Source organism: Dermochelys coriacea, chromosome 11 (assembly GCF_009764565.3).
Source record: "Dermochelys coriacea isolate rDerCor1 chromosome 11, rDerCor1.pri.v4, whole genome shotgun sequence".
NCBI lineage: Eukaryota > Metazoa > Chordata > Testudines > Dermochelyidae > Dermochelys > Dermochelys coriacea.
The window spans coordinates 18978028-19000702 of NC_050078.2; the positions used below are offsets into that span (position 1 = coordinate 18978028).

General features: G+C 45.3%; 2 protein-coding genes across 20 annotated transcripts in view; one reads left to right on the forward strand and one right to left on the reverse strand.

Moving 5' to 3' along the window:
- The window catches only part of ZRANB3 (zinc finger RANBP2-type containing 3), a 133135-nt gene extending 125708 nt beyond the window's left edge, over positions 1-7427 (reverse strand). For all 3 annotated transcript variants that reach the window (XM_043505037.1, XM_043505038.1, XM_043505039.1), the window contains exon 1: positions 7119-7427. The gene's annotated coding sequence lies outside the window, so the exon portion shown is untranslated. The remainder of the gene's footprint in view (positions 1-7118) is intronic.
- R3HDM1 (R3H domain containing 1) overlaps positions 7390-22675 on the forward strand; it is a 177473-nt gene continuing 162187 nt past the window's right edge. The window contains exon 1 of one of the 17 annotated variants that reach the window (XM_043505053.1): positions 7390-7491. The gene's annotated coding sequence lies outside the window, so the exon portion shown is untranslated. Of the gene's footprint in view, positions 7492-7539; positions 7596-8631; positions 8968-9020; positions 9095-22675 lie in introns of those variants that run through there. The other 16 variants (XM_043505049.1, XM_038421246.2, XM_043505042.1 and 13 more) reach the window with 16 other exon arrangements.

Here is a 22675-nt window from a genome sequence, read left to right on the forward strand (position 1 = left end):
CATAGGATGACTATGAGCTGCCAATGTGATATGGCTGTGAAAAAAGCTAATGCGGTTTTGGGATGCATCAGGAGAGGCATTTCCAGTAGGGATAAGGAGGTTTTAGTACCGTTATACAAGGCACTGGTGAGACCTCACCTAGAATACTGTGTGCAGTTCTGGTCTCCCATGTTTAAAAAGGATGAATTCAAACTGGAGCAGGTACAGAGAAGGGCTACTAGGATGATCCGAGGAATGGAAAACTTGTCTTATGAAAGGAGACTTAAGGAGCTGGGCTTGTTTAGCCTAACTAAAAGAAGGTTGAGGGGAGATATGATTGCTCTCTATAAATATATCAGAGGGATAAATACAGGAGAGGGAGAGGAATTATTTCAGCTCAGCACCAATGTGGACACAAGAACAAATGGGTATAAACTGGCCACCAGGAAGTTTAGACTTGAAATCAGACGAAGGTTTTTAACCATCAGAGGAGTGAAGTTTTGGAACAGCCTTCCAAGGGAAGCAGTGGGGGCAAAAGATCTATCTGGTTTTAAGATTCTACTCAATAAGTTTATGGAGGAGATGGTATGATGGGATAATGGGATTTTGGTAAGTAATTGATCTTTAAATATTCAGGGTAAATAGGCCAAATCCCCTGAGATGGGATATTAGATGGATGGGATCTGAGTTACTATAGAAAATTCTTTCCTGGGTATCTGGCTGGTGAATCTTGCCCATATGCTCAGGGTTTAGCTGATTGCCATATTTGGGGTCGGGAAGGAATTTTCCTCCAGGGCAGATTGGAGAGGCCCTGGAGGTTTTTCGCCTTCCTCTGTAGCATGGGGCATGGTTGACTTGAGGGAGGCTTCTCTGCTCCTTGAAGTCTTTGAACCATGATTTAAGGACTTCAATAGCTCAGACATGGGTGAGGTTTTTCATAGGAGTGGGTGGGTGAGATTCTGTGGCCTGCGCTGTGCAGGAGGTCGGACTAGATGATCAGAATGGTCCCTTCTGACCTTAGTATCTATGAATCTATGTCTGCTCTGGATCTAGCCCATGCTGGGCTGCCCATATCAAGAACTTTTTCTTTCTAGCAGAAGTTTTCCTGCTCTTAATATTTTCCAGACCTAACAGTCTCTATCCGTGGTGCTTAACCAGCCAAAAGCCACAATATCAGTTGCAGTGACTTAAGGTCTGGATGAAGTATCTGGCCGTGGTGCTGCAAGACCATATTGCTCAGACCTGAGAGCTGGATAAGTAGTTCAAAGAATGTGCAGCAGGTCTGTCTCTCAAAATTTCTATGGCCTGTAGGAAGCAATGAGAATGATCTTGGCTCTGTCTCATTTGATCTTGGAAATCACCCTGAGGATCAGGGGAATTGTTCAAAAGGCACAGAAGAGGCCTTTGGACCACCGCAGAAGGAAAATAAATGGTAGCAACCCTGGACTCCTGTAGTGCAGGGGGCATAGGATTCTGGCACTTGGTATTGACAGCAGTCGCAAAAAGGTCTATTATCAGAATTCCCCTGCAAAGGAATATCTACTCTACTATGGACCTCTGCAGCAACCAATTGTGATTGCCACCAGTTGCCTGCTCAGGAAGTCCACCAAGTTGTTACTGACCCCTCAGAGTAGAACAGGCATTGGATTATCCCATGTCAGAGGCACCATATCCAGAGCTCAATAGTCTCCAGGCAGAGGGGACACAAACATACACCTCCTTGCTTGTTTATTTAGTACATTCTGGAAATGTTGTCCACTGGGATCTGCACTGTGCCGTTTTGGAGAACCATTAGAAAGGTCATGCAGGCTTCCAGGATGTTGATGTGGAGTTGAAAGTGGGCTCCACCACCTGTCCTTGAAACATCCATGATTAAAGTAATTGCTGGAGAAAGGGGTAGGAACAATATCCCACCATATACGTTCTTGTGTTCCCACCACCATCTCTGTTCTGACAGCACACAAAACAGGACCACAACTGTTATTTGTTCTGCGAACAGACAGATCTGAGCTGGAGTTAAGCAAGTTAAGTCTGGCAAGCAGACTCTTGTATGTACATGCTGACATTTTGCTTAACAGTCCCAGACACATCCATACTATTGTACTTGAGTTTGGCTGTATCCCAAGTACTATCAACTGCATCAAGAATCTGTCCTCAGGAAGATAGACTTGCACATATCTGGAGTCAGAGCTCCTATGAACTTTCATCTGTAATGGGATAAGACACAATTTTTCTTAAATCACCAGGAGGGCCATATGACAACAGGAAGAGGGCATATTCCAGGCTTGCCGCCATTTCTTGCTGGGATACCCCATTGATCAGCCAGTCATTCAGGTAGGGGGTAGACATAGATGCCCCTCGTTCCGAGATCAGCATCCTGTAGAGACTTTTAATGCCATGGAGAGTCCAAATGACGTTACCTTATACTGGCAGCAATTGGGCCCCAACATGAATTTTAAGTACTTTCTGTGGACTGTGTGAAGGCCATGCAGAAGTACATGTTCTGAAATTCAAGAACTATAAAACAATCTTGAGCCTTTGGAAACACAATGGAGGCAAGCATTACCATCTTAAATCTGAAGCAGCATATGTATCTATTCAGTCTCCTCGGTCTGGGATAAGACCAAGATAGTCCCCCTTTCTTCTCTATGATAAGGAAATATCTAGGTAGAAAGCTCTGGATTATAAGTACCTCCCCTATGGCTCCCAGACAAAACAATGAGGCCAATTCTGTTTGTGACAGGTTCTTGTGAGAAGAGTCCCTGAATAAGGGTGGGAAAGGGGGATGGTCAGGGGCAAGGAGTGGAAATTTTTAAATAGAGTAGCCATGAGCAATAACATTTAATGACAATTTGTCAGCTTTGGTAGCCAACCAGCTCCAATGGAAAGGAGTAAGGCAGTTCCAAAAGCAGTGACTGACTGTGGATTGGATCCAGTGACCCTTGACATTCCCAAACTTGCTGCCTCAGAGAGGGTGCCAGGCACATGACTGTAGTGGCAAAAAAATGGCCATCCCCTAGAGTACCTGGCCCTTTTCCTCTGTGGGTATCAGGCTGTCGACCCTAAGTGTGGAACAGTATTCTCTGCCCCTGTTTGGGGCTGGTTCTGATATGGTTTCTGGTAGGGTTGTAAATATGGTGTAAAAAGTTAACTGTTTAAACAATTAAAATTATATGTTTTAACCGGTTAACTGAGGTCACATGTCGTTTCTCCGTGCCATCTGTAAAATTCATATGTGATACTCACCTTCATCAAGGACTTTGAGATCCTCTGATAAGAGCTGTGTATGATGATTGAAAATATTCAATAGCAAGAAAAGATGAGAGAGTAACTTCTGAAGCATTCATATAAACAAACGTTTATTATCTGAAAATATGATAATTGAGTTCTGTTGGATATAAAACAGAGGTCATTTACAGGGAGAGAATTTTCAAAATTTTGGAACATTTCTCTAATTTCTCATTTGCTGAATAAGACCAAGGGAGAATTCAGAGGCCTTCTGATTTACCGAGCTTTGACAAATGAACAATGGAGAAACTCCATAATTGCTAGGGAAAGTATACATGGGGTTTACTGATACATAGATATAAAATTACATTATTTGGAACCATGAGGTTGTACTCTTTACTAGCCGATTAAGAGAGCAGTCTAACTATATTTACCCTCATCCTCCTCTCCCACCAAATGTTTTATTTTAAAATAGGCTGCAAGCTTTCAAGACAGGAACCTTGTTTTACTACATGTTTATTATAGTACCTAGCACCATGACATCCTGATCCCGATTGTGGCCTTTTGGTGCTACCTCAAGCAGAAAAAAGAAAATGCTTTGGCTAAAGCTCTCGTTGACATCTATAGTAAAATTTATAAAGAAACACTCAACTTAAGATGTAGTTTTAAGAAGTTAATTAAAAGTAGTTTCAAAGACCACTTTTTCTTTCTTAGAAAATTGCATTTCTAATCCTGTTCTTCTCCTAACCTATATATTATTAGTTTTATTGATTGTATAGACATTCTTTATAAGCATTTATTTAAATAAATTATTATTCTTATTCCCAGATCTTTGACAATATTTCTGAATTAAGCAATGATGATGAAAAGCCCACATTCTGCAAATATAAGTTTATACTGCATTTCACAGCACCCAAAATTGTGCCAAACACTTCACAGATGAGAGACAATCTCTTTGCCCCTTAAAACGTATGTAAGACAATAACTTAGATAGCTACCTAGCATATCTATCCTTGTAATGTTTTTGCCCACTGGCAAAATTACTTTTTCCTAATTTTTTTCATTATTACTTTTTCCTTATTATAGGAGGGAGTGCAAACACCACATTGGACTGGGATACAAGAAACCTGGGTTCTATTCTCAGCAATGCCAGTGTCCGGGTCAGCGACCTTAGACAAGTCACTTCACCACTCTGTGCTTCAGTTTCCCCATCAGTAAAACGGGGATACTTGACCTACTGGAGGGAGCGGGGGGGGGGACCTAGGCTTCAGTCCTAGGGTGGCTGGGCAGCAGGCTCGGGCGGTAGGACTTAGGGAGCCTGGCTGCATGGACCAGGGCTCCAACCATGGTGATTTGGCACCAAGACTTGGCTCCAGCTGTGGTATTTCAGGCACTGACCCCCACAGCTCTGACCATGTGGCCCTGGCCTTCGGCCACATAGCTTCAAGCTCCAACCACTGGTTGCATGCCGGCGGACTTCGATCCCTGGCTTTGTCTGCGTGGCACCAACTCCTGGTGGCAGCTGCTGATCCCCAGCCGCTCGCTCCAACCCCTAGCCCTGGCCACTGACCCTAGGCCCTAGCCCTAGACGCCAACCACCAGCCCCGGCCTTGGCTCTGGCAGGTGCTGGCCCTGGGCACCGATCTCTGACCATGGGGCAGCAGGCACTAGCCCAGGTGCCGATCCCTAGTCCCGGCAGGGTGGCAGCAGGCACCAGTCCCCAGCCCCAGCTGCTGACCTCCAGCTCCTGCTGCCGGTGGCAGGCACTGATCCCCAGTCCTGGCTGCTGACCAAGGCAGCCAACCCCCAGACCTGGCTGTTCGGCAGGCGCCAGACTCAGGTGCAGATCCTTAATGTCGGCTGCGCGGCACTGGGTGCAGATCCCTGGCAGCGGGCACTGAACTCCAGCAGGGTGGCGGCCAACTCCAATCCCCAGCTCTGGACGCTGACCCCAGGCGCTGGCCATATTGCAGCAGCTGCTAGCCCCATGCACTGATTCCCAGCCGCCACAGCTGCCAACTGGCTCCAGCGGTTCGGCAGCAGGTGTGGAACCTAGGCTACAGCAGGCACCAGTCCCAGATGCAGATCCCTGGTCCCAACCACGTGGCAATGGGTGCAGACCCCCGGCGGTGGGCTCCGAACCCCGCTGCTGGACGCCGATGGGCTCCTAACCACGGCGCTAGACGCTGACTCTGGGCACTGGCCATGCAACAGTGGCCGCTGGCCCCAGGCACTGATCCCCAGCCCTGGCCACAGAGCAGCAGACTCCGACCCTGGGTTCTGGTAGGTATTGGCCCCAGGCACCAACCCCTTGCCGTGCAGCAACAGATGCTAGCCCTGGGCTCTAGCTGTGCGGCAGTGGGCTCTTACCCTGGGTGCCTCCCCCCGGCTATAGTCGCACCCCATCACCCATAACCCCAGCTGCCTCCCCAAGCCCGGCATCCATCCCCCCCCAACCCCTAAGCCCCTGCTGCCTCCCCTCCAATCCTCCCATCCAGGGCTTGCTGAGAAGTGATATTAAGAAACATGCATGTATCACTTTTCATAGCAGACTAACTGGCTACCTGGGAGGCTGTAAAATGTAATACTTGTATGTTTGTTAATATCACTTATCACAGACTCCCAGCTAGCTATTAAGTGTCCTGTGAAAAGTGATCTTAACAAACATACAAATATAACTTCTCACAGCATTATTATTATTGAGTCTGTAAAAAAAAATAAACCTACATAAATAAGTTACAATGATTTGGATGTGTATATGTGCATATTTATTTATTTTTCCTAAAGTTAATAAAGTATTTTAGGGAAAGTGTCAATGTGGCCATCAGCAAGAGTTGGTGTCCACACTTTCAGGCCACCAAAAAATCTGTGGTGAGAACCCCCGTCCTAGATCATTTGACTGTTTCCTGCACAGCTGTGAAGTTTAACTTCTCTTTACATTTTGGAGGGCTTCTCATTTGGAATAGGGTTCTATAGTCAGATGCTTGCCATCCCATATCATTTTGGGGACAGAACTAACAAATACATTTCATCATCATCATCATCATCATTAAAATTCTGTTTTAACATAGCTGAAGTTCATTAGTCGTGTAGTCAAGATACTAAAAAGTGAATCCCCTTGTTAAGTTTGAGAAGCAGTAAACCCAGAACATGGAGTAGTCATTTCCAGTGTGGATATGAATTACTTTGAGTTGCTAGATTCCTAGACCGCTAGGTTTCTGTTGACATGACACAGTTGCAATGTTTTTTTTTGTTTTTTTGTTTTTTTTCCACCAAATACATCCGATGAAGTGAGCTGTAGCTCACGAAAGCTTATGCTCTAATAAATTTGTTAGCCTCTAAGGTGCCACAAGTCCTCCTTTTCTTTTTGCGAATGTTTTCTAAAGGGTCACTGGCCACTGGGTGGTCACGGATCTACATCCCTCAGATGAACACACAAGAGAAACCGAGGTCTCAGAGGTGGTTCTGAGATGAGGATCTTCCTCAGGTCAAGAACAAGTCGATCTAGCCTCAAGTCCCCCTACCTAGATGAACTCCCACACAGCGCAATCACAGCCATCACAGTAAGCAAACAGCTCAATATGCATCCGATGAAGTGAGCTGTAGCTCACGAAAGCTTATGCTCAAATAAATTTGTTAGTCTCTAAGGTGCCACAAGTCCTCCTTTTCTTTTTTGCGGAGACAGTGGTATGTGGCGTTAGACAGCTGCTGAAGCCCCACTGAACACAGCCTGCCACACACCGCAGCCCTGACCCGAGGGCGCGCTAGTCCACAGCCCGACCGGGGGCGGGGAGAAGGGAGTAATCGCGGCTCCCCACCATGCAAGGCGCCGCCAGCCCCCCAATCCGTAGGGAGCCAAGAAGGAAAAGAGCCGCGAGCAGCCCGGCCTCCACTGACTAACTCACACCTACCACTACTGCCGCCGCAGCAGCCGCCGCCGCCAAACCTCCCCAGAACGACGCCGCTTTCACGCGGGCCCCGCTCCCGCTCAGCCCCGGCGCCGGAAGTGACCTCTGGCGGGAGCGGGAACCGCCGTGGTCCCAAACACTCCCCTCCTCCGGGGGGAAAAAAAATCCCCCGCCAGTAAGTGGCCGAGGCTGCACGAGCGGCGCTTCCGCGGGGATCCCGTTGGGATCCGGGAAGTAGTTGAGACGCAGGAAGGTTGTTCTTACCCCACGTTTCACCATCCGACTCACTCATGCCTTCCCGCTGGCTGGGGAGGGCGGGTTTGTGATCGCGAGTCCTGACTCGCCTCGCTCTCGTCTCCTCCCCTTTGTCCGGAGGGTGCACGGGAATACGACGGGGAGGGGCAACGCCGCGACAGGGAGTTTTAGGGACGGGGTGCGGGGCGACAGCACGGATGGGAAGGCTGTGGGAACTACGCAGGGGTGCGCTACTCTGGGGGACGGGCGGGGTGAAGCTATGGGAGCGACGCAGGGGGCGCTACACAGTGGGGTGGGAGCTATGCGGCGGGGCGCTACATGGGGGTGTGGGAGCTACGCGGGATGGGAGCTATATTGGGGCGTGGGGCTGTCTGAATGGGAAGGCTCTATGGGGGGAGGGGGTAGGATGAGCTCTGTGGGAAGGACTCCCGCGCTAGTGGGGAGAGAAAGGCGTTGCAGTTACTATAGGAGATGGGGGGGAGCTGTGTTGAAGGGGTGTAGGGTGATGACTGACAGTGCGACGAGCCCAGAGAGCAATGGGTGGGGCTGCAGAGTGCTGTGGCCGGTATGGAAGGCGGTGGCAGAACTCCTTTCCCCCTATAAATAAGTGAGGTGGCGGGTGAGGATAAGAAGCATTACTGAGTCCGGTGCTCTCTGGCTGGCCAGTTGGTAAACAGGCTCCTGGGGGCAAGCAATGAGCATGATAATGCAAGAGACTACAATTCCCAGTTTGCCTTGCGGTGGCGAACGCGGGCTGTGCTGTACTTTAGGGACACGGTCGCGAACTGTTGTCTTCGGAGGCTTAGGCGGGTGGGGAGAGGCTCGCTGCGGATGATAAGGAAGAGGGCTCCCAGCGAGCTGGCCCTTCTAGACAGGCGCAGTGCCAGAGCTCGCGGGGAAAGGGGTTATATTATCACTGCGGGAACAAGTACCGACTTGATTGTCATTAGCGGTGAAAAGGAAAGGAGGACTTGTGGCACCTTAGAGACTAACAAATTTATTTGAGCATAAGATTTCGTGAGCTACATCCCATGAAGTGAGCTGTAGCTCACGAAAGCTTATGCTCTAATAAATTTGTTAGTCTCTAAGGTGCCACCAGTCCTCCTTTTCTTTTTGGGAATACAGACTAACACGGCTGCTCCTCTGAAACCTGTCATTAGCGGTGAAAACCGTCTGTCAGCGCAACGCCGCGATTCCACTGGTTGTTGGTACCTACAGAGGTGGGGCTCTGGTTGCCAGTCCACCGGCTTCCTATTGGTAATTAGGGCCGTCATTCAGTCAAACCACCCGTTACGATTGGCCAGAGGCCCCTCAGGGGGCGAGTTCATGCGAAATGGTATGTGCCCCACAGCGGCAGGTCTGGAGGCGGATGCTGGAGTGTAAATGGCTACGGCTGACGTCCGTCAGCGGGATTGTGCGTTGCCGTTCGCAGGCATTGGCAGGGGGGCGGGTCTCTCTCCCCGCCGCGGCAGTAGGAGGAACCGGAGCTGCTGCCGGGGACTGGTGATGGGGTCAATTTTCCCTCGTGTGTGAATCTCCGTCACCGAGCCGGCCCCGTTGCCGCCCTTATCCGCCCGGCTGTGTTAGCGCCATCGCGGTAAGGAGCGCACCTTCCTTTATAACCTTCGCCCGCTGCTCTGCGAAGGGGAGGGGAGCTTGTTCCAGGGCTCCCGCACCGCGTGAGGGGTCCGTGACGGTGTTGCCTGGCCCCAAGGGCTGCTGGAGTACTGCACTTGTGTGGGGGAGTGGCTGGTCCCTGGGCGCAGCTGCACCCTGGAGGAGGGCCCGGCACTGGGGTGGGGGCAGCTGCACCTAGGGAGGGTAGCTGCATGGGGGGGGGGGTGTCCTTGCCTTGGTGTGCGGGGCACTGGGGGCAGCTGCGCCAGGGGGTCTGCACTGGCATGGCGGGCACTGGGGGGGGGGGTTACTGCACTGGAGTGGGGCACTGGGGCCCCTGGGGTGGGGGGCCCTAGGGGAAGCTGCCCCCGGGGTGATTGGGAGTGGTGGCTGCATCTGGGGGAGGCCCCTGCATTGGGGTGTGGGCGGTAGTACCCTGGGGATCGGGGGCAGTCTACATGCTGAGATGCCATTAGAAGCTGGCTGTGCCTGAGGGGCTTTCAGTGTAGCTGCACTCTGGGATCGTGCACTGGGCTTGTTGTACCCCAAGGATCTTTTTTAGGGGCTACATCTGTGCAGGGTGGCTTTATAATTAGTTTGAGGCAGAAGCATTTGAGGAGCTAGTATCAGAAGAGAGAGGATCAGTGGAGAAACTGGTGTGACTATAACATGTTGCCCCTGTAAAGAAGTAGTGAATCTTTCAAATTTCCCCAATTATAAAGGATGGGGTATGGAGTAAGCATATGGGGTATGCTTACAAACTGTCTCCCTGATGCTAGATTAGCAAAACTGGAGTTGGCATTTAATGATGCTGGCATCCGATGAAGTGAGCTGTAGCTCACGAAAGCTTATGCTCAAATAAATTTGTTAGTCTCTAAGGTGCCACAAGTCCTCCTTTTTTTTTTTTTTTTTTTTTTTTGGTACAAGGGGATGTGAAGCTTTTTGCTTGTTTTAAAATAAGGTAGTCCCATGTTTTATCCCATTCCTCCTAACCTTGATTCCTCTGTGGTCTCATGTCTGAACCAACTTTGCATGGGTTCATGTCATTGTTTTTGCTACAAAAATAGGGTTGTGTTACATGTTAGTGTAGCATTGATATTAAAAAAAAAAAAACAAAAAAAAACTTTAAAGGGAGGTGAGTTGCTTGGGCAAATCATTTCTCTGTCTTTAAGTCAGGGAACTTAACTGTTGTGAGGCTTAATTAATTAAGGGCTCTTAAATTGCTTTGAGCTCTTCAAATGAAAGGTGCTATAAAAGTGCAATGTACTGCTGGTGTAGACACAGTACTACTAATTACTTAATTGCTCAGACTTAATATATATTTAAAAACCCTGCTAAGAAACTGTACTGTGCAAATTTGCTGTACTGATTTGGGCTAACATGGGTTCATTTTTTAAATCTTTCTTCGCTCTGGATGGAGGAAATAATATAACTGTTGGCTCTGGCAATGGAAAATGGTTGTACGCAATGTATTCTGGACAGTTGTCTTGAATGTAGTCGTATCTAGCACAGTGTAATCCGAAGTGTAGATAGAATAGCTACATCACTGTCTGCTTTTGGCGGCTCTTAGAATGACACTTATTTTTAAAATGGCTCTAAGTTTAAATGGTTGGTACTGCAGAATAGTTTTATTTTTGGTTACAAAAGAAAAACTAAAAAATGAATGGAATGTAATCGTCTTAAGATACCTGTTATATTGAAGACTTGATTTTGTTGTTGTTGTAAGCAGGCTTTATAAGCTGGATTCCCATGATAAACACATTCTGTGCAATTTCTTTACGTATAGTTCTAATTATGGATGGTGTGATTAGGCAGATTGAAACTGTGTGTTTTCTACTTTGTATATTTTGTGATATATAATATATAAATAAAGTGGGTGGGGTGGAGGCAAAAGATCTGTTCCTAGAATCATAGAAATGTAGAATTGGAAGAGACCTCAATCGAGGACCTCATCTAGTCCAATGCCTTGCACTGAGGCAGGATTAAGCATTATCTAAACCATCCCTGAGGTGTTTGTCTAACCTCCTTAAAAATCTTCCAATGACAGAGATTTCACAACCACCTTAGGTAACTTGTTCTGCTTAACTACCCTGACAGTTAAGAAGTTTTTCTTAATATCTAACCTAAATCTCCCTCACTGCAGTTTAAGCCCACTACTACTTGTCCTGTCCTCAGTGGTTAAGGTAAACCATTTATTGCCCTCCACTTTACAACAATCTTCTATGTACTTGAAGACTGTTGTTCTGTCTCTTGCGCGCCCCTCCTCCCTCAGTTGTTTAGTCTGGAAAAGAGACAAACCCAGCTTTTTCAATCTTTCCTCTTAGGTCATGTTTTCAAGACATTTTAATCATTTTTGTTGCTCTCTTCTGGCCTTTCACCAATCTGTCCACATCTTTCCCAAAGTGTGGTGGCCAGAAGTGGACATAATACTCCAGTTGAGGCCTTATCAATGCTGAGTAGACTGGAAAAATTATGACTTGTGTTTTGCTTACAATGTTCCTGCTAATACATCCCAGAATGATGTTCATGCTTAGAAAGTGAATGTATTTAGAAAACACAGTTTGCAAAAGCTTTGTCTCTACATGGTAATAGATCATCTTGGAACCTTGAACTTAGAAAGGCTCTTGTATTTTAAATACACATACAGTTATTTTTAACCTGTTTCTTAACAAAAGTGTCCCAAACTAAGGCCTTAGCATCAGTTCACAATGAATAATCAATTTGTAATTCTTTTCATATAGAATAAAGTTTAAAGACAAAGTAGTTGAAAATAAAGTGTTTTTTCTCTTTAGATCACAGGTAGCTGCAAGGTTCTTGACTGACTGCTGAAGCAAATACTGTGCGCCAGCACTTTTATGATCCAGTGTTGTTGTTAGACTGCAGAAATAGGATTTTGCACTTCCTGTTGTAATGAAAGGGGGCGGGAATTGAAAATACTTTTCCAGGGCCTTTATTTAAACATTCTGCCATTCTAGGAGATGAATAATTCTGGGGTAGGCATACTTCATATAACATAGTCCATCACTTTTGTCACATGTGACGTTCTTTGGAAACACTGGCAATAAGAATTGAAAATAGGAATTCTCTCTGTAATTGTGACTGTATTAGGGAATGATGGTTATATAATAAGATTGCTATAAATTACAATCATGTTAAAGTTTCTATGCTAATCTGTCATTGTAGTAGGTCTTGGTTGGTGGACTCTTCTGCTGCTCAAATAACTTCTAGCAGAAGGTTCATACATTTTACTATTTAAATCACTTTTTCTCTTTTTTCTGTAAAAACATAATAGCAAATTCCTGTCAAGTCTGACTCTAATGCTCTGTCCAGTTATGAGGAACGCTGGTGGATATACCCAGATACCAATTGTTGGTGAAAGGAGTATGATATATTGGAATGGGATTCCTTAGCAGTTTTCCAAAAATTTATTAAGTTCACAACCCTCTAGAAAGCATAGGCTACTTAATTCTGTTCAAACTCAGGCCTAGGTGTCCCTTTATCTCTTCCTCCCGTTCCCTTCGGCTCTTTCCTCCTTCCCTTTTTGCTGGCTCACAAGGTTGCTTCTCCACTCATTCTGCTTATGGCTTTCACCCCTCCACTGAATTTTGTATTGTCTAATTCTTTTACCCTTCTTACCCATTATGATAAAAGGGATTTGTCTTTTGTGAGCTGGAGTTTTCTCAACCTAAAGGCAGGGTAGTTAACCTCCTGCAAGGAAATTCACAAGTTCTTCATAGACCTGAAGAGGTGTGTGTTTTTTTGTTTTTTTTTTTTTTTAAAGCTAAGAGCAACTATAGGTTTTTTCTGTCTATTTGCCTGGAGACAAAGGTATTAGGTTTTTTTTTTAAAAGGATTTTTCCGTAGGCTGACAATCACTATCCGAGAACGTAGGTATCCGGTTACAGCACAACTTTTTTTTTTTTTTTTTTGACAAGCCAAGTGTTGGTTTGTTTTTTGTTTGTTTTATTTCTAACTCTCGGGTGTAAAGTTAGTTAAAAACAGAGAGGCAAACTTGACAGACCAAGGCAGAAAAAACCAAAGAGGCTGCCCACAGGAGAGCTATGGAGGCAAAGGAAAAAGAAATATAGGAGAAGGAAAAAGAGAGGAAGCATGCATTGGAGATGGAGAAGGCAAGGGCTGAGCGGAATCTACTGGATAACCCTAACCATCCTTCCCCAACAATCCACAAATGGGAGCGACTATGTCCACAGTATGATGAATCCAATGATATTGCTGAATATTTTCTCACCTTTGAGAGACTGTGCACTCTCCATAAAATTCCTGAAGCTCACAAGATGACCACATTGGTCACAAAATTGACTAGAAAAGCTCTGACATATTCAATAAGATGCCTATTGATAAAGCTTCTGACTATAATAAGTTCAAGGATTTGATTTTAAAGCAATTTCAAATGACATCTGAAATTTACAGAGTAAAATTTCAAACGCTTAAGAGCGGGCCGGGACTGAGTAATGTGGCGTATCTAAACCAGATGAAGGATCTGTTAGATAAATGGGTCCAAGGAAGGGGTGTCACCAGCTTTGAAGGAATGTGTGATTTGATAGCTCAGGAGCAATTTCTGAATATGTCCAAGGAGGAAATAAAACAATGCTTATAGGATAAGGAAATGGACACAGCAGAAAGTCTTACTTCTTATGCTGATCGATACAAGCAGTCCCAGACTGCCAGAGAGGCAGGGCAAGCTGGAACAAAACAGGTGGAGGGAGGAGAGAGGAACAACCCTGGTCGCAGTTGGAGCGGATACCAGAAGGGACACCCTCAGACCACACCCTACTACCGGGGGCAGCCCAAGGCCCCAACTACACATCAAGGAATACTCCATACACCTTATCATCCTGCCACACCGTTCTCCAGTAACCCAACTCGCCCCAGTGACCCGTTCAGCTCGACGATGTTTTAAATGTAACAAGCCAAGGCATGTAGAGGCCAACTGCCCCAAGAACCCCAACAGATTACAGTTCATTGCACCAGAATCACACCAGAGGTCCTCAGGCCCAGATACCCTCAGAGCGGAGGGAAACTGTGAGTGTGGGCGGGAAGGTCACTGCGTGGAGGGACACCGGAGCCCAAGTGTCCGCTATCCATGCTTCCTTAGTGGACCCCAATTTAATCGACCCAGAGATCCAAGTGACAATTCAAATCTTCAAGTCTAACTCTTTCAATTTGCTTACAGCCAAGTTTCCTGTCCAGTACAAGGGCTGGTCAGGAACGTGGACTTTTGCAGTCTATGATGATTATCCCATCCCCATGCTGTTGGGGGAAGACTTGGCCAATCATATGAAGTCAGCCAAGAGGGTGGGAATGGTCACCCGCAGCCAGGCTAAACAAGCCATCAAGCCTAACTCTGTTCCGGAAACTTCTACCAGGAACTGGTCAGAGGTGATGGAAGTGGACCCCAGGCCAACGTCTGCAACAGCAGTAGTGGATCCAGTCCCAGAGACCCAGACAGAGCCAGTCCCAGAACCTAAACCGGCGGAACAACCAGTACCAGACCCATTGCCAGTACTGAATCCAGTACTCGCAACCCCAGAGAGCCCCACCGAACCTGAACCGGCAGCAGCCGATAACCCTACACCAGAGGCTCAGCCGGAGCCTGAACTCCAACATAATGCACCAGCGGAGAGTAGTTCACAGTCAACAGAAATATCCCCATTCCCTACATCGCTTCCAGAGGGACCAAGCCTAGGTCCACAATCCAGTGAGGAACTGATGTCCCCAGCATCAAGGGAACACTTCCAGACCAAAAGGAAGCAGATGAAAGCCTCCAGAGATCTTGGACGGTGGCACGGAGCAATCCACCGCCTCTCAGCTCTTCTAACCGATCCAGGTTTGTTGTAGAAAGAGGACTTTTTATACAAGGAACTTCTTTCTGGTGGACACCAGGAAGACTGGCATCCTCAGACACAGTTGGTAGTCGCAGCTAAGTACTGGGTCAAGCTCTTGAGCTTAGCCCACGATCATCCTAGTGGCCATGCTGGGGTGAACAGGACCAAAGACCGTTTCGGGAGGTCATACCACTGGGAGGGTATGGGCAAGGATGTTTCTACTTATGTCCGGTCTTGTGAGGTATGCCAAAGAGTGGGGAAACCTCAAGACCAGATCAAAGCCCCTCTCCAGCCACTCCCCATCATTGAGGTTCCATTTCAGTAGCTGTGGATATTCTGGGTCCTTTTCCGAAAAAGACACCCGGAGGAAAGCAGTACATACTGACTTCCATGGATTTTGCCACCTGATGGCCGGAAGCAGTAGCTCTAAGCAACACCAGGGCTAAAAGTGTGTGCCAGGCACTAGCAGACATTTTTGCCAGGGTAGATTGGCCCTCTGACATCCTCACAGATGGAGGAACTAATTTCCTGACAGGAACTATGGAAAGCCTTTGGGAAGCTCATGGGGTGAATCACTTGATTTCCACCCCTTACCATCATCAAACAAATGGCCTGGTGGAGAAGTTTAATGGAACTTTGGGGGCCATGATACGTAAATTCGTAAATGAGCACTCCAATGATTGGGACCTAGTGTTGCAGGAGTTGCTCTTTGCCTACAGAGCTATACCACATCCCAGTTTAGGGTTTTCACCATTTGAACTTGTATATGGCCGTGAGGTTAAGGGGCCATTACAGTTGGTGAAGCAGCAGTGGGAGGGGTTTACACCTTCTCCAGGAACTAGCATTCTGGACTTTGTAACCGACCTACAAAACATCCTCCGAACTTCTTTAGCCCTTGCTAAAGAAAACCTACAGGATGCTCAAAAAGAGCAAAAAGCCTGGTATGATAAACATGCCAGAGAGCTTTCCTTTTAAGTAGGAGACCAGGTCATGGTCTTAAAGGTGCTCCAGGTCCATAAAATGGAAACGTCGTGGGACGGGCCATTCACAGTTCAGGAGCACCTGGGAGCTGTTAATTATCTCGTAGCATTCCCCACCTCCAACTGAAAGCCTAGGTGTACAATATTAATTCTCTAAAGCCCTTTTATTCCAAAGAATTAAAGATTTGTTAGTTTACAGCCCAGGGAGGAGATGACACTGAGTGGTCTGAAGGTGTCCACTATGAAGGGAAAGGTGATGGTGGCATGGAAGAGGTAAACCTCTCCATGACCCTTGGGCATATGCAGTGACAGCAGATCAAGGAACTGTGCCCTAGCTACGTGCTGATGTTCTCAGCCAGACCCAGTACTCAGCCAGACTGACTGAACGGGCATACCACTCCATTGACACAGGTAATGCTCACCCAATTAAAGTCCAACCTTACCCGGTGTCTTCTCAAGCTAAAACTGCTATAGAACAGGAGATCCAGGATATGCTACAGATGGGTATAATCCACCCCTCTGGCAGTGCATGGGCATCTCCAGTGGTTCTAGTTCCCAAACCAGATGGGGGGAGATGTTTTTGCCTGGACTACCATAAGCTAAATGCTGTAACTCGTCCAGACAAATATCCAATGCCACGCACAGATGAACTATTAGAGAAAGTGGGATGGGCCCAGTTCATCTCTACCTTGGATTTAACCAAGGGGTACTGGTAGGTACTGCTAGATGAATCCGCCAAAGAGAGGTCAGTCTTCACCATGTCGGGCTGTATGAATTTAATGTGCTCCCTTTTGGCCTGCGGAATGCACCCGCCACCTTCCAAAGACTTGTAGATGGTCTCCCAGCGGGATTAGGAGAATATGCAGTCGCCTACCTTGACAATGTGGCCATATTTTTGGATTCCTGGGCAGAACACCTGGAACATCTACAAAAAGTCTTTGAGCGCATAAGGGAGGCAGGACTAACTGTTAAGGCTAAGAAGTGTCAAATAGGCCTAAACAGAGTAAGGAACTATCAACCCCCTACAGGCCAAAGTGGATGCTATCCAAAAGTGGCCTGTCCCAAAGTCAAAGAAATAGGTCCAATCCTTCTTAGGCTTGGCTGGATATTACAGGCAATTTGTACCGCAATACAGCCAGATCGCCGTCCCACTGACGGACCTAACCAAAAAGAAACAGCCAAATGCAGTTCAGTGGACCGAAGAGTGTCAGAAGGCCTTTAACCAGCTTAAAGCGACACTCGTGTCTGACCCTGTACTAAGGGCCCCAGATTTTGACAAACCGTTTCTAGTAACCACAGATGCGTCCGAGCGTGGTGTGGGAGAAGTTTTAATGCAGGAAGGACCGGATCAAGAATTCCATCCTGTAGTGTTTCTCAGCAAGAAGTTGTCTGAGAGGGAAAGCAACTGGTCAGTCAGTGAAAAAGAATGTTATGCCATTGTCTATGCTCTGGAAAAGCTATGCCCATACATTTGGGGACGGCGTTTCCACCTGCAAACCGACCATGCTGAGCTACAGTGGCTTCATACCACCACGGGAAATAACAAAAAACTTATTCGGTGGAGTTTAGCTCTCCAAGATTTTGATTTTGACATCCAACACATCTCAGAAGCTTGTAACAAAGTGGCTGACACACTCTCCCATGAAAGTTTCCCAGAATCAACTGGTTAAAATTGTCCTTGAGATGTGGAAAATATTGTTAGTCTTTGGATACTTGGTAGTATATTTAGAGGTGCATGTCTTATTAACTCTGTTTTCTCCTAGAGCTCCAGGAAGAAATCACAGCCAGCTTTGCACCCTATCTATCATTTGGGAGGCATGTCATAAATATAAAGGGAAGGGTAAACACCTTTAAAATTCCTCCTGCCCAGAGGAAAAACCCTTTCACCTGTAAAGGGTTAAGACGCTAAGATAACTGCGCTGGCACCTGACCAAATTGACCAATGAGGAGACAAGATACTTTCAAAACTGGAGTGGGGGGAAACAAAGGCTCTGTCTGTGTGATGCTTTTGCCGGGACCAGAGCAGGAATGCAGGTCAGAACTCCTGCAAAGAGTTAGTAAGCAATCTAGTTAGATATGCGTTAGATTCTGTTTTGTTTAAATGGCTGATAAAATAAGTTGTGCTGAATGGAATGAATATTCCTGTGTTTGTGTCTTTTTGTAACTTAAGATTTTGCCTAGAGAGATTCTCTGTTTTGAATCTGATTACCCTATAAGGTATTTACCATCCTTATTTTATAGAGGTGATTCTTTAATTAAAATTCTTCTTTTAAGAACCTGATTGCTTTTTTCATTGTTCTTAAGATCCAAGGGTTTGGGTCTGTGTTCACCTATGCAAATTGGTGAGGATTTTTATCAAGCCTTCCCCAGGAAAGGGGGCGTAGTGCTTGGGGGGGGGGGGGATATTTTGGGGAGGGGGGAGACGTTTCCAAGTGGGCATTTCTCCTGTTGGTTTTTGTTAGACACTTTGGTGGTGGCAGCATAAGGTCCAGAGACAAAAGGTAAAACAGTTTGTACCTTGGGGAAGTTTTAACCTAAGCTGGTAAAAATAAGTTTAGGGGTCTTTCATGCAGGTCCCCAAATCTGTACACTGGAGTTCAGAGTGGGGAAGGAACCTTGACACCGCTCCACTGAATTTTTTATTGTCTAATTCTTTTACCCTTCTTCCCCATTATTTTCTTATCTTTGGTCTTGTTTTCCACTCCCACTCACCCTCGGTCTTATTGCTGCTAGCTTTCCCAGCCTCATTAGTCTTAAAAACTGATTGCTTTTAAGCCTCTCTTCTCTGTATGTTTCAGATCCACTTGAGCATTTTAGGATTAAAAAAAAAACTGCTTAATTGTACTACAAGAAGCTTTGTAAAGCAAGTCGTTTTCTTGTATTTAACTTTGCTCTGTATTAAGGTAAAAGGTGCCAGTGCTCCAGTGATATTTTATAACCAGGAGAATGGGGCAAATTTCCATATTTTTTTTTCATCTCTTTGACCTAATTTACTCCCCCTCTTCTCTACCCTCCCACTCAAATGCTCACACAGTTATCCCTGTCAAACAACTTGTGATGCAACGTGCTTTAAATAACATGAGATAATTCAGTTTTTAATGTAGTTTGACACAGCACCTGTTGGCTCCAGAGTAGTTTGTACAATTACATTTATTGATCTTGGGATTGTATGTGGATAGTATATAAATGAGTTTTGATACCTTAGAGTACTGTTCTAGAATGGTATGTGAAATAACTTAGGTCGGTTTGCAGTATGGCATAGATTTAATTTTTAAAAGTAGTAAAGTATATTGAAAATGTTCCTTAAAACAGAGAACTAGATTGTGCTCTGTGCAATTACACTATCACTCCTAGAAATGAGGATTATTTATGGTATCTAGGATTTGATGTAAGTACTTTATTGGCTAATAGGTCTGGAGGCTTCTGATAAGATTTATTAAATCCTGACTTCCCCAATGTATTTTAAAGCTGATGTATTTATGTAATTCATGGATTTCCAATATAATTAACTCATAGGGAGTACAAACAAACTTGTAATTTATGGGTATGACTTCTTGGAAGATTTTATAAGGGCTCTTATCAAATTACCTTCCCTGTAGGAAACTTGGTTTCATGTCCTAGTCTTGTAATCCTGATACCATTACTGTAGTATTGCTGAAGTATGTAGCTTATATTGGGTCACTCAAACAAGGTTTGTATTGGTATTTTCCCAGTTATACCCTGGGGGTGGTTATAACCTATATATAACTTAATGCTGTCTGTGACAGGGCTTAATTTCCACACTCAGGATGTGGATTTTTCACACCTCTGAGTGATGTAGTTGGATCAGTCTAACTTTTTAGCATAGACCAGACTTCAGGCAGATGTCCTTGCATTGGTTACATTCAGGTCACATTTTCAAGCTTTTCTTCACAACTATGTGGGCTAGAAATGTTAATGAAAAGTGAGATCATGCAGTCAAGTGACTTGAGGGCCTTGGCATTGGCCTATAGTACCTATGCCTTAAGTCCCCAGTTTTGGACACTCATCTCGGGGAGTCCAATAAAGTAGGCTTTATCTCTTTTTGGGGGTTTTATTATGCAAAGTGGCCATAGAAGTTAGTTTTTTGCAGCATTGTTGAACACCTCTATTAGAGGATCATAACTCAGTAACAGATTCTGGTTCACTTAAAATATTGCAGAGGAAATTCTACCTCCTTGGGCTCAGATATAATCTAATTTTGAGACTGGTGTGTTTTTTGGAGGGTGCTGTACAAAATTGGGCTTACAGTGGAAACTCTGAGGCACTTTTAATTATGCAACAGCTACCATTGATTCTCTTTGCATGCAATTTAGACTCGCATAATGCTGCATGCATTCACAAAGGAGAGATTATACACTTAACTGTTCATTTGTGACCTTTCCTTGACAGGGTAACTAGCCTAGTGGATTGGAGGAGGGAAGCAATAGACATGATTATATCTTGATTTTTAGTAAAGCTTTTGATGCAATACCACATGACAGTCTCATAAGCAAACAGGAAATGTGGCGTAGATGAAATTACTGTAAGGTGGGTGTACAAATAGTTGAAAGACAATTCAGAGTAGTTGTCAATGGCTTTCTGTCAAACTAAGAGGCTGTGTCTGGTGGAGTCCTGCAGGGGTCAGCTCTCAATTCAGTACTATTCAATAATGGAGTAGAGAGTGCGCTTATAAAATTTGTGGATGATGCCAAGCTGGGAGGGGTTGCAAGTACTTTAGAGGGCAGGATTAGAATTCAAAGGATTTTAATCAATTGGAGAATTGGCCTGAAACCAACAAGATGAAATTCAATAAAGTGCAAAGTACTACACTTGGGAAGGAAAAATCAAATTTTTTCAGGGTCATGAAAATGGCACTGTATTCGTTTCCATTGAAGGTTACCTTTGCAAATCAAAGTGGTAGAAATGCAATTCCCTTTTCAAATGTATGCTTAATTTCGGCAGAAACTGATGGGTTAGCCCTATTTCTGTTTCTTTCTGTCAGATTCTTACCCCAAACCTTATTGTGATAGTCGTGCCTCTTAATTCTATCTTCTACCAGGGATGAGAGAGGATTTTTTTTCCCCCCAAAACCCTTCTGCAAACTTCTGTTAGTGGAGTCCGTTTTTTGTTTCACAGATCAGCTTTGCAATATGCCAAGGTTCAGAAGGGCAGTGCATTGAAGCAATTTTTGCTTTTAACTCTTCATAATAGTCTTATTTCAGAGTTCACAATAAACAGGATTGTTAGTCTCTGTCTGTAAAATGTGAAATGGACAACTTTGTCAAATGAGGTTCCACTACAATATATTAATTACTGAGGGTTGTAAGCTTTTTCAGGACAAACATCTTAAGCACCTTCAAAGCTCTGGGTGGTAGATGGCATAGTGAGAGTGCAGTATTTCCTTATTTTGAAAATATGGATTGAGATCACTTGGATCACAAGGTTTGGTGTGGGCATAAGTGTGGAAAGTAAAACCATTGTCAAGTCTGGCATAATTGGCACTTCTTGAACAGTAGAGGCCCAAGGTTAGAAAAATGAATTGTTGCAGATGAAACTTGGGGAATGTTTTCACTGCAGAGTTAACTGCAGCGAACAACCACACTGCAAAGTCATACTCGGGTGAATCTACTCCATTGCGTCTACATTGGTGATGGACTTAGACTTGAAATCAGACGAAGGTTTTTAACCATCAGAGGAGTGAAGTTTTGGAATAGCCTTCCAAGGGAAGCAGTGGGGGCAAAAGATCTATCTGGCTTTAAGATTCTACTCGATAAGTTTATGGAGGAGATGGTATGATGGGATAATGGGATTTTGGTAAGTAATTGATCTTTAAATATTCAGGGTAAATAGGCCAAATCCCCTGAGATGGGATATTAGATGGATGGGATCTGAGTTACTATAGAAAATTCTTTCCTGGGTATCTGGCTGGTGAATCTTGCCCATATGCTCAGGGTTTAGCTGATTGCCATATTTGGGGTCGGGAAGGAAATTTCTTCCAGGGCAGATTGGAGAGGCCCTGGAGGTTTTTCGCCTTCCTCTGTAGCATGGGGCATGGTTGACTTGAGGGAGGCTTCTCTGCTCCTTGAAGTCTTTGAACCATGATTTAAGGACTTCAATAGCTCAGACATGGGTGAGGTTTTTCATAGGAGTGGGTGGGTGAGATTCTGTGGCCTGCGCTGTGCAGGAGGTCGGACTAGATGATCAGAATGGTCCCTTCTGACCTTAGTATCTATGAATCTATGACTCAGTCCTTTGAGGATTTAAAACTTCTGGGGTTCCTGTGAGGTGTAATGTTTAACTGAGCTAAACTGCTCTGATTCCCCGCGCAGTGAATCATGGAAGAACTTGTCTGTCCTTCTGGACACATGGGGTATTGTAGTAAGGTGTTGGAGGACAATCAATACTTGAATGGTTTATCCTGCATTCACACTGAAAAGTGGGTAGGTTGTCAGGTGGGGGTATAAGCAAAACTTGAGGTTTATATCCAAGAATGGGCCACTTAACTTGGGTGTAAAGCATCAGGTGAGAGGTTTTTGTGTGTGGATGGGAGCCGGGTTAGGGGCAAGTAAGAGCCTGAGTTAACTCTGCAGTGAAGACAAGCCCTTAGGATAAAATAATAGCTATAGCCACAAGAGAGAATTTGCTTTATGCCTATCTCTAGTCAATATGGTTGGGTCTCTACTTTCCTAAGTACCATTTTTGCCAAAAGGATTTAAACTAAAAACCTTCAAGAATGAGTAAATTAAGAACTTGTGGAAAATATACTCAGACAAATATAAAAGGAGTACTTGTGGCACCTTAGAGACTAACAAATTTATTTGAGCATAAGCTTTCGTGAGCAACAGCTGTGATGTATTCACAA